General features: G+C 42.7%; 1 protein-coding gene across 1 annotated transcript in view; it reads right to left on the bottom strand.

Annotated features, from left to right (window-relative positions):
• LOC139760195 (dnaJ homolog subfamily C member 10-like) overlaps positions 1–12,769 on the bottom strand; it is a 590,762-nt gene that overhangs the window by 544,695 nt on the left and 33,298 nt on the right. The window lies entirely within an intron of this gene.

A 12,769-nucleotide genomic window follows, 5' to 3' on the forward strand; every position in this document is an offset into this window, starting at 1 on the left:
AATAAGCTCTTTTGGCAAGAGTTATATGCATGTGGAAAGTTGGGCATACTTTGAGTATGATACTGCTTGTGACAAAGTACTAAGAATGTAAAAGATGGAGAAAATATTCTAAAGTCCTGATTTGAGATGATGGAGCATGAACAAAAAAATTAAAAATGCTGACAAAAAGAACAGAACAGACTAAAAGATAAAAAAAACAAGTTATTACAGCATAGAGAGGGAAAAAAAATTTATTCTTATATGTAAGAAATAAAGGGGGGAGGGGAACGGGACCTTTCACAATAAAAGCAAGAGAATAACCTCAAGAAAATATACAGAATGCTATTACAATGAACATTCAGCTCAAGACAGACAGGACATATTGACAATGAGATGGCTAATCAGCTCAGAGTGTGCCATCATGGATATTCTATCCATCTATATCTCTGACATCCTCCAGGAACTTCCATCAAGGGAATGTCTACAGCTAAAGTGTCTCCACTTATCTCTGTCCTTACAAGCCTACCTAGCTGTCATGCAATAATGCCCGAAACTACAGCTCCCTTTCCACATCCAGGACCCACAGAACTTTCCATGGTTTACCCCAGACGCTTCAAATGCCCTGATTCAATCCATTGACAGCACATCGACCCCGGTATACCACATTGATCCAATTCACTCTATTCCTTGCCCGCCTTTCACCCTCCTGCATGTTCATGCCCCGATCACTGAAAATCTTTTTCACTCCATCTTTCCACCTCCAATTTGGTCTCCCACTTCTCCTCGTTCCCTCCACCTCCGACACATATATCCTCTTGGTCAATCTTTCCTCAATCATTCTCTCCATGTGCCAAGACCATTTCAAAACACCCTCTTCTGCTCTCTCAACCACGCTCTTTTTATTTCCACACATCTCTCTTACCCTTACATTACTTACTCAATCAAACAGCCTCACACCACACATTGTCCTCAAACATCTGATTTCCAGCACATCCACCCTCCTGCGCACAGCTCTATCCATAGCCCACGCCTCGCAACCATACAACATTGTTGGAACCACTATTCCTTCAAACATACCCATTTTTGCTTTCGAGATAATGTTCTCGACTTCCACACATTCTTCAAGGCTCCCAGGATTTTCGCCAACTCCCCCACCCTATGATTCACTTCCGCTTCCATGGATCCATCCGCTGCCACATCCACTCCCAGATATCTAAAACACTTTACTTCCTCCAGTTTTTCTCCATTCAAACTTACCTCCCAATTGACTTGACCCTCAACCCTGCTGTACCTAATAACCTTGCTCTTATTCACATTTACTCTTAACTCTCTTCTTTCACACACTTTACCAAACTCAGTCACCAGCTTCTGCAGTTTCTCACATGAATCGGCCATCAGCGCTGTATCATCAACGAACAACAACTGACTCACTTACCAAGCTCTCTCATCCACAACAGACTTCATACTTGCCCCTCTTTCCAAAACTCTTGCATTCACCTCCCTAATAACCCCATCCATAAACAAATTAAACAACCATGGAGACATCACACACCCCTGCTGAAAACCTACATTCACTGAGAACCAATCACTTTCCTCTCTTCCTACACGTACACATGCCTTACATCCTCGATAAAAACTTTTCACTGCTTCTAACAACTTGCCTCCCACACCATATATTCTTAATACCTTCCACAGAGCATCTCTATCAACTCTATCATATGCCTTCTCCAGATCCATAGATGCTACATACAAATCCATTTGCTTTTCTAAGTATTTCTCACATACATTCTTCAAAGCAAACACCTGATCCACACATCCTCTACCACTTCTGAAACCACACTGCTCTTCCCCAATCTGATGCTCTGTACATGCCTTCACCCTCTCAATCAATACCCTCCCATATAATTTACCAGGAATACTCAACAGACTTATACCTCAGTAATTTGAGCACTCACTCTTATCCCCTTTGCCTTTGTACAATGGCACTATGAACGCATTCCGCCAATCCTCAGGCACCTCACCATGAGTCATACATACATTAAATAACCTTACCAACCAGTCAACAATACAGTCATCCCCTTTTTTAATAAATTCCACTGCAATACCATCCAAACCTGCTGCCTTGCCGGCTTTCATCTTCCGCAAAGCTTTTACTACCTCTTCTCTTGTTACCAAATCATTTTCCCTAACACTCTCACTTTGCACACCACCTCGACCAAAACACCCTATATCTGCCACTCTATCATCAAACACATTCAACAAACCTTCAAAACACTCACTCCATCTGCTTCTCACATCACCACTACTTGTTATCACCTACCCATTTGCACCCTTCACTGAAGTTCCCATTTGCTCCCTTGTCTTACGCACTTGATTTACCTCCTTCCAGAACATCTTTTTATTCTCCCTAAAATTTAGTGATACTCTCTCACCCCAACTCTCATTTGCCCTCTTTTTCACCTCTTGCACCTTTCTCTTGACCTCCTGTCTCTTTCTTTTATACATCTCCCACTCAATTGCATTTTTTCCCTGCGAAAATCGTCCAAATGCCTCTCTCTTCTCTTTCACTAATAATCTTACTTCTTCATCCGACCACTCACTACCCTTTCTAATCAACCCACCTCCCACTCTTCTCATGCCACAAGCATCTTTTGCGCAATCCATCACTGATTCCCTAAATACATCCCATTCCTCCCCCACCCCCTTACTTCCATTGTTCTCACCTTTTTCCATTCTGTACTCAGTCTCTCCTGGTACTTCATCACACAAGTCTCCTTCCCAAGCTCACTTACTCTCACCACCCTCTTCACCCCAACATTCACTCTTCTTTTCTGAAAACCCATACAAATCTTCACCTTAGCCTCCACAAGATAATGATCAGACATCCCTCCAGTTGCACCTCTCAGCACATTAACATCCAAAAGTCTCTCTTTCGCGCGCCTGTCAATTAACACGTAATCCAATAATGCTCTCTGGCCATGTCTCCTACTTACATACGTATACTTATGCATATCTCACTTTTTAAACCAGGTATTCCCAATATATATATATATATATATTTTTTTTTTTTTTTTTTTTTTTATACTTTGTCGCTGTCTCCCGCGTTTGCGAGGTAGCGCAAGGAAACAGACGAAAGAAATGGCCCAACCCCCCCCCCATACACATGTACATACACACGTCCACACACGCAAATATACATACCTACACAGCTTTCCATGGTTTACCCCAGACGCTTCACATGCCTTGATTCAATCCACTGACAGCACGTCAACCCCTGTATACCACATGGCTCCAATTCACTCTATTCCTTGCCCTCCTTTCACCCTCCTGCATGTTCAGGCCCCGATCACACAAAATCTTTTTCACTCCATCTTTCCACCTCCAATTTGGTCTCCCTCTTCTCCTCGTTCCCTCCACCTCCGACACATATATCCTCTTGGTCAATCTTTCCTCACTCATTCTCTCCATGTGCCCAAACCACTTCAAAACACCCTCTTCTGCTCTCTCAACCACGCTCTTTTTATTTCCACACATCTCTCTTACCCTTACGTTACTTACTCGATCAAACCACCTCACACCACACATTGTCCTCAAACATCTCATTTCCAGCACATCCATCCTCCTGCGCACATCTCTATCCATAGCCCACGCCTCGCAACCATACAACATTGTTGGAACCACTATTCCTTCAAACATACCCACCTTTGCTTTCCGAGATAATGTTCTCGACTTCCACACATTTTTCAAGGCTCCCAAAATTTTCGCCCCCTCCCCCACCCTATGATCCACTTCCGCTTCCATGGTTCCATCCGCTGACAGATCCACTCCCAGATATCTAAAACACTTCACTTCCTCCAGTTTTTCTCCATTCAAACTCACCTCCCAATTGACTTGACCCTCACCCCTACTGTACCTAATAACCTTGCTCTTATTCACATTTACTCTTAACTTTCTTCTTCCACACACTTTACCAAACTCAGTCACCAGCTTCTGCAGTTTCTCACATGAATCAGCCACCAGTGCTGTATCATCAGCGAACAACAACTGACTCACTTCCCAAGCTCTCTCATCCCCAACAGACTTCAGACTTGCCCCTCTTTCCAGGACTCTTGCATTTACCTCCCTAACAACCCCATCCATAAACAAATTAAACAACCATGGAGACATCACACACCCCTGCCGCAAACCTACATTCACTGAGAACCAATCACTTTCCTCTCTTCCTACACGTACACATGCCTTACATCCTCGATAAAAACTTTTCACTGCTTCTAACAACTTGCCTCCCACACCATATATTCGTAATACCTTCCACAGAGCATCTCTATCAACTCTATCATATGCCTTATCCAGATCCATAGATGCTACATACAAATCCATTTGCTTTTCTAAGTATTTCTCACATACATTCTTCAAAGCAAACACCTGATCCACACATCCTCTACCACTTCTGAAACCGCACTGCTCTTCCCCAATCTGATGCTCTGTACATGCCTTCACCCTCTCAATCAATACCCTCCCATATAATTTACCAGGAATACTCAACAAACTTATACCTCTGTAATTTGAGCACTCACTCTTATCCCCTTTGCCTTTGTACAATGGCACTATGCACGCATTCCGCCAATCCTCAGGCACCTCACCATGAGTCATACATACATTAAATAACCTTACCAACCAGTCATCAATACAGTCACCCCCTTTTTTAATAAATTCCACTGCAATACCATCCAAACCTGCTGCCTTGCCGGCTTTCATCTTCCGCAAAGCTTTTACTACCTCTTCTCTGTTTACCAAATCATTTTCCCTAACCCTCTCACTTTGCACACCACCTCGACCAAAACACCCTATATCTGCCACTCTGTCATCAGACACATTCAACAAACCTTCAAAATACTCATTCCATCTCCTTCTCACATCACCGCTACTTGTTATCACCTCCCCATTTACGCCCTTCACTGAAGTTCCCATTTGCTCCCTTGTCTTACGCACCCTATTTACCTCCTTCCAGAACACCTTTTTATTCTCCCTAAAATTTAATGATACTCTCTCACCCCAACTCTCATTTGCCCTTTTTTTCACCTCTTGCACCTTTCTCTTGACCTCCTGTCTCTTTCTTTTATACTTCTCCCACTCAATTGCATTTTTTCCCTGCAAAAATCATCCAAATGCCTCTCTCTTCTCTTTCACTAATACTCTTACTTCTTCATCCCACCACTCACTACCCTTTCTAAACAGCCCACCTCCCACTCTTCTCATGCCACAAGCATCTTTTGCGCAATCCATCACTGATTCCCTAAATACATCCCATTCCTCCCCCACTCCCCTTACTTCCATTGTTCTCACCTTTTTCCATTCTGTACACAGTCTCTCCTGGTACTTCCCCACACAGGTCTCCTTCCCAAGCTCACTTACTCTCACCACCTTCTTCACCCCAACATTCACTCCTCTTTTCTGAAAACCCATACAAATCTTCACCTTAGCCTCCACAAGATAATGATCAGACATCCCTCCAGTTGCACCTCTCAGCACATTAACATCCAAAAGTCTCTCTTTCGCACGCCTGTCAATTAACACGTAATCCAATAACGCTCTCTGGCCATCTCTCCTACTTACATAAGTATACTTATGTATATCTCGCTTTTTAAACCAGGTATTCCCAATCATCAGTCCTTTTTCAGCACATAAATCTACAAGCTCTTCACCATTTCCATTTACAACACTGAACACCCCATGCATACCCATTATTCCCTCAACTGCCACATTACTCACCTTTGCATTCAAATCACCCATCACTATAACCCGGTCTCGTGCATCAAAACCGCTAACACACTCATTCAGCTGCTCCCAAAACACTTGCCTCTCATGATCTTTCTTCTCATGCCCAGGTGCATATGCACCAATAATCACCCACCTCTCTCCATCAACTTTCAATTTTACCCATATTAATCGAGAATTTACTTTCTTACATTCTATCACATACTCCCACAACTCCTGTTTCAGGAGTATTGCTACTCCTTCCCTTGCTCTTGTCCTCTCACTAACCCCTGACTTCACTCCCCAGACATTTCCAAACCACTCTTCCCCTTTACCCTTGAGCTTCGTTTCACTCAGAGCCAAAACATCCAGGTTCCTTTCCTCAAACATACTACCTATCTCTCCTTTTTTCACATCTTGGTTACATCCACACACATTTAGGCACCCCACTCTGAGCCTTCGAGGAGGATGATCACTCCCCGCGTGACTCCTTCTTCTGTTTCCCATTTTAGAAAGTTAATACAAGGAGGGGAGGATTTCCGGCCCCCCGCTCCCGTCCCCTCTAGTCGCTTTCTACGACACGCGAGGAATACGTGGGAAGTATTCTTTCACCCCTATCCCCAGGGATAATATACATATATATATACATATACACACACACACACATACACACACATACGCACATACACACACACACACACACACATACATATATATACATATGAAAAATGTAAGAAACAATTTAGAAAACAAACTTTTAGCTTGAAATGAATGAAAAAAAAATGAATGTCACATAATGGTTCAACCTCTGGCTATGGAAAAGGAAATGTACAATTTATTCACACAAACGTCAATAGCAGTTCTCATCAATTTCACCACTGTATCAATATATATATATATATATATATATATATATTTTTTTTTTATTATACTTTGTCGCTGTCTCCCGCGTTTGCGAGGTAGCGCAAGGAAACAAACGAAAGAAATGGCCCAACCCCCCCCATACACATGTATATACATAAGTCCACACACGCAAATATACATACCTACACAGCTTTCCATGGTTTACCCCAGACGCTTCACATGCCTTGATTCAATCCACTGACAGCACGTCAACCCCGGTATACCACATCGCTCCAATTCACTCTATTCCTTGCCCTCCTTTCACCCTCCTGCATGTTCAGGCCCCGATAACACAAAATCTTTTTCACTCCATCCTTCCACCTCCAATTTGGTCTTCCTCTTCTCCTTGTTCCCTCCACCTCCGACACATATATCCTCTTGGTCAATCTTTCCTCACTCATCCTCTCCATGTGCCCAAACCACTTCAAAACACCCTCGTCTGCTCTCTCAACCACGCTCTTTTTATTTCCACACATCTCTCTTACCCTTACGTTACTCACTCGATCAAACAACCTCACACCACACACTGTCCTCAAACATCTCATTTCCAGCACATCCATCCTCCTGCGCACAACTCTATCCATAGCCCACGCCTCGCAACCATACAACATTTTTGGACCCACTATTCCTTCAAACATACCCATTTTTGCTTTCCGAGATAATGTTCTCGACTTCCACACATTCTTCAAGGCTCCCAGGATTTTCGCCCCCTCCCCCACCCTATGATCCACTTCCGCTTCCATGGTTCCATCCGCTGCCAGATCCACTCCCAGATATCTAAAACACTTTACTTCCTCCAGTTTTTCTCCATTCAAACTTACCTCCCAATTGACTTGACCCTCAACCCTACTGTATCTAATAACCTTGCTCTTATTCACATTTACTCTTAACTTTCTTCTTTCACACACTTTACCAAACTCAGTCACCAGCTTCTGCAGTTTCTCACATGAATCAGCCACCAGCGCTGTATCATCAGCGAACAACAACTGACTCACTTCCCAAGCTGTCTCATCCACAACAGACTTCATACTTGCCCCTCTTTCCAAAACTCTTGCATTCACCTCTCTAAGAACCCCTTCCATAAACAAATTAAACAACCATGGAGACATCACACACCCCTGCCGCAAACCTACATTCACAGAGAACCAATCACTTTCCTCTCTTCCTACACGTACACATGCCTTACATCCTCGATAAAAACTTTTCACTGCTTCTAACAACTTGCCTCCCACACCATATATTCTTAATACCTTCCACAGAGCATCTCTATCAACTCTATCATATGCCTTCTCCAGGTCCATAAATGCTACATACAAATCCATTTGCTTTTCTAAGTATTTCTCACATACATTCTTCAAAGCAAACACCTGATCCACACATCCTCTACCACTTCTGAAACCACACTGCTCTTCCCCAATCTGATGCTCTGTACATACCTTCACCCTCTCAATCAATACCCTCCCATATAATTCACCAGGAATACTCAACAAACTTATACCTCTGAAATTTGAGCACTCACTCTTATCCCCTTTGCCTTTGTACAATGGCACTATGCACGCATTCCGCCAATCCTCAGGCACCTCACCATGAGTCATACATACATTACATAACCTTACCAACCAGTCAATAATACAGTCACCCCCTTTTTTAATAAATTCCACTGCAATACCATCCAAACCTGCTGCCTTGCAGGCTTTCATCTTCTGCAAAGCTTTTACTACCTCTTCTCTGTTTACCAAATCATTTTCCCTAACCCTCTCACTTTGCACACCACCTCGACCAAAACACCCTATATCTGCCACTCTATCATCAAACACATTCAACAAACATTCAAAATACTCACTCCATCTCTTTCTCACATCACCACTACTTGTTATCACCTGGGTGATTATTGGTGCATATGCACCTGGGCATGAGAAGAAAGATCATGGGAGGCAAGGGTTTTGGGAGCAACTGAATGAGTGTGTTAGTGGTTTTGATGCACGAGACCTAGTTATAGTGATGGGTAATTTGAATGCAAAGGCGAGTAATGTGGCAGTTGAGGGAATAGTTGGTATACATGGGGTGTTCAGTGTTGTAAATGGAAATTGTGAAGAGCTTGTAGATTCTTGTGCTGAAAAAGGACTGGTGATTGGGAATACCTGGTTTAAAAAGCGAGATATACGTAAGTATACGTATAAGTAGGAGAGATGGCCAGAGAGCGTTATTGGATTACGTGTTAATTGACAGGCGCGCGAAAGAGAGACTTTTGGATGCTAATGTGCTGCGAGGTGCAACTGGAGGGATGTCTGATCATTATCTTGTGGAGGATAAGGTGAAGATTTGTATGGGTTTTCAGAAAAGAAGAGTGAACGTTGGGGTGAAGAGGGTGGTGAGAGTAAGTGAGCTTGGGAAGGAGACTTGTGAGAGGAAGTACCAGGAGAGACTGAGGACAGAATGGAAAAAGGTGAGAACAATGGAAGTAAGGGGAGTGGGGGAGGAATGGGATGTATTTCGGGAATCAGTGATGGATTGCGCAAAAGATGCTTGTGGCATGAGAAGAGTGGGAGGTGGGTTGATTAGAAAGGGTAGTGAGTGGTGGGACGAAGAAGTAAGATTATTAGTGAAAGAGAAGAGAGAGGCATTTGGATGATTTTTGCAGGAAAAAAATGAAATTGAGTGGGAGATGTATAAAAGAAAGAGACAGGTCAAGAGAAAGGTGCAAGAGGTGAAAAAGAGGGCAAATGAGAGTTGGGGTGAGAGAGTATCATTAAATTTTAGGGAGAATAAAAAGATGTTCTGGAATGAAGTAAATAAAGCGCGTAAGACAAGGGAGCAAATGGGGATATATATATATATACATATATATATATATATATATATATATATATATATATATATATATATATATATATATATATATATTTTTTTTTTTGCTTTGTCGCTGTCTCCCGCGTTTGCGAGGTATATATATATATGAAATATATATATATATATCTGGGAGTGGATCTGGCAGCGGATGGAACCATGGAAGCGGAGGTGGATCATAGGGTGGGGGAGGGGGCGAAAATCCTGGGGGCCTTTAAGAATGTGTGGAAGTCGAGAACATTATCTCGGAAAGCAAAAATGGGTATGTTTGAAGGAATAGTGGTTCCAACAATGTTGTATGGTTGCGAGGCGTGGGCTATGGATAGAGTTGTGCGTAGGAGGATGGATGTGCTGGAAATGAGATGTTTGAGGACAATGTGTGGTGTGAGGTGGTTTGATCGAGTGAGCAACGTAAGGGTAAGAGAGATGTGTGGAAATAAAAAGAGCGTGGTTGAGAGAGCAGAAGAGGGTGTTTTGAAGTGGTTTGGGCATATGGATAGGATGAGTGAGGAAAGATTGACCAAGAGGATATATGTGTCGGAGGTGGAGGGAACAAGGAGAAGAGGGAGACCAAATTGGAGGTGGAAAGATGGAGTGAAAAAGATTTTGTGTGATCGGGGCCTGAACATGCAGGAGGGTGAAAGGAGGGCAAGGAATAGAGTGAATTGGAGCGATGTGGTATACCGGGGTTGACGTGCTGTCAGTGGATTGAATCAAGGCATGTGAAGCGTCTGGGGTAAACCATGGAAAGCTGTGTAGGTATGTATATTTGCGTGTGTGGGCGTATGTATATACATGTGTATGGGGGGGGTTGGGCCATTTCTTTCGTCTGTTTCCTTGCGCTACCTCGCAAACGCGGGAGACAGCGACAAAGTATAATAAATATAAATAATATATATATATATATATATATATATATATATATATATATATATATATATATATATATATATAAAAATGTGTGTGGATGTAACCAAGATGTGAAAAAAGGAGAGATAGGTAGTATGTTTGAGGAAAGGAACCTGGATGTTTTGGCTCTGAGTGAAACGAAGCTCAAGGGTAAAGGGGAAGAGTGGTTTGGGAATGTCTGGGGAGTAAAGTCAGGGGTTAGTGAGAGGACAAGAGCAAGGGAAGGAGTAGCAATACTCCTGAAACAGGAGTTGTGGGAGTATGTGATAGAGTGTAAGAAAGTAAATTCTCGATTAATATGGGTAAAACTGAAAGTTGATGGAGAGAGGTGGGTGATTATTGGTGCATATGCACCTGGGCATGAGAAGAAAGATCAAGAGAGGCAAGTGTTTTGGGAGCAGCTGAATGAGTGTGTTAGTGGTTTTGATGCACGAGACCGGGTTATAGTGATGGGTGATTTGAATGCAAAGGTGAGTAATGTGGCAGTTGAGGGAATAATTGGTATACATGGGGTGTTCAGTGTTGTAAATGGAAATGGTGAAGAGCTTGTACATTTATGTGCTGAAAAAGGACTGATGATTGGGAATACCTGGTTTAAAAAGCGAGATATACATAAGTATACTTATGTAAGTAGGAGAGATGGCCAGAGAGCGTTATTGGATTACATGTTAATTGACAGGCGTGTGAAAGACAGACTTTTGGATGTTAATGTGCTGAGAGGTGCAACTGGAGGGATGTCTGATCATTATCTTGTGGAGGCTAAGGTGAAGATTTGTATGGGTTTTCAGAAAAGAAGAGTGAATGTTGGGGTGAAGAGGGTGGTGAGAGTAAGTGAGCTTGAGAAGGAGACATGTGTGAGGAAGTACCAGGAGAGACTGAGTACAGAATGGAAAAAGGTGAGAACAATGGAAGTAAGGGGAGTGGGGGAGGAATGGGATGTATTTAGGGAATCAGTGATGGATTGCGCAAAAGATGCTTGTGGCATGAGAAGAGTGGGAGGTGGGTTGATTAGAAAGGGTAGTGAGTGGTGGGATGAAGAAGTAAGAGTATTAGTGAAAGAGAAGAGAGAACATTTGGACGATTTTTGCAGGGAAAAAATGCAATTGAGTGGGAGATGTATAAAAGAAAGAGACAGGAGGTCAAGAGAAAGGTGCAAGAGGTGAAAAAAAGGGCAAATGAGAGTTGGGGTGAGAGAGTATCATTAAATTTTAGGGAGAATAAAAAGATGTTCTGGAAGGAGGTAAATAAAGTGCGTAAGACAAGGGAGCAAATGGGAACTTCAGTGAAGGTGATCAAGTAGTGGTGATGTGAGAAGGAGATGGAGTGAGTATTTTGAAAGTTTGTTGAATGTGTTTGATGATAGAGTGGCAGATATAGGGTGTTTTGGTCGAGGTGGTGTGCAAAGTGAGAGGGTTAGGGAAAATTATTTGGTAAACAGAGAAGAGGTAGTGAAAGCTTTGCGGAAGATGAAAGCCGGCAAGGCAGCAGGTTTGGATGGTATTGCAGTGGAATTTATTAAAAAAGGGGGTGACTGTATTGTTGACTGGTTGGTAAGGTTATTTAATGTATGTATGACTCATGGTGAGGTGCCTGAGGATTGGCGGAATGCGTGCATAGTGCCATTGTACAAAGGCAAAGGGGATAAGAGTGAGTGCTCAAATTACAGAGGTATAAGTTTGTTGAGTATTCCTGGTAAATTATATGGGAGGGTATTGATTGAGAGGGTGAAGGCATGTACAGAGCATCAGATTGGGGAAGAGCAGTGTGGTTTCAGAAGTGGTAGAGGATGTGTGGATCAGGTGTTTGCTTTGAAGAATGTATGTGAGAAATACTTAGAAAAGCAAATGGATTTGTATGTAGCATTTATGGATCTGGAGAAGGCATATGATAGAGTTGATAGAGATGCTCTGTGGAAGGTATTAAGAATATATGGTGTGGGAGGAAAGTTGTTAGAAGCAGTGAAAAGTTTTTATCGAGGATGTAAGGCATGTGTACGTGTAGGAAGAGAGGAAAGTGATTGGTTCTCAGTGAATGTAGGTTTGCGGCAGGGGTGTGTGATGTCTCCATGGTTGTTTAATTTGTTTATGGATGGGGTTGTTAGGGAGGTAAATGCAAGAGTTTTGGAAAGAGGGGCAAGTATGAAGTCTGTTGGGGATGAGAGAGCTTGGGAAGTGAGTCAGTTGTTGTTCGCTGATGATACAGCGCTGGTGGCCGATTCATGTGAGAAACTGCAGAAGCTGGTGACTGAGTTTGGTAAAGTGTGTGGAAGAAGAAAGTTAAGAGTAAATGTGAATAAGAGCAAGGTTATTAGGTACAGTAGGGTTGAGGGTCAAGTCAATTGGGAGGTGAGTTTGAATGGAGAAAAACTGGAGGA

Source organism: Panulirus ornatus, chromosome 35 (assembly GCF_036320965.1).
Source record: "Panulirus ornatus isolate Po-2019 chromosome 35, ASM3632096v1, whole genome shotgun sequence".
In the NCBI taxonomy this organism is placed as follows: Eukaryota; Metazoa; Arthropoda; class Malacostraca; order Decapoda; family Palinuridae; genus Panulirus; species Panulirus ornatus.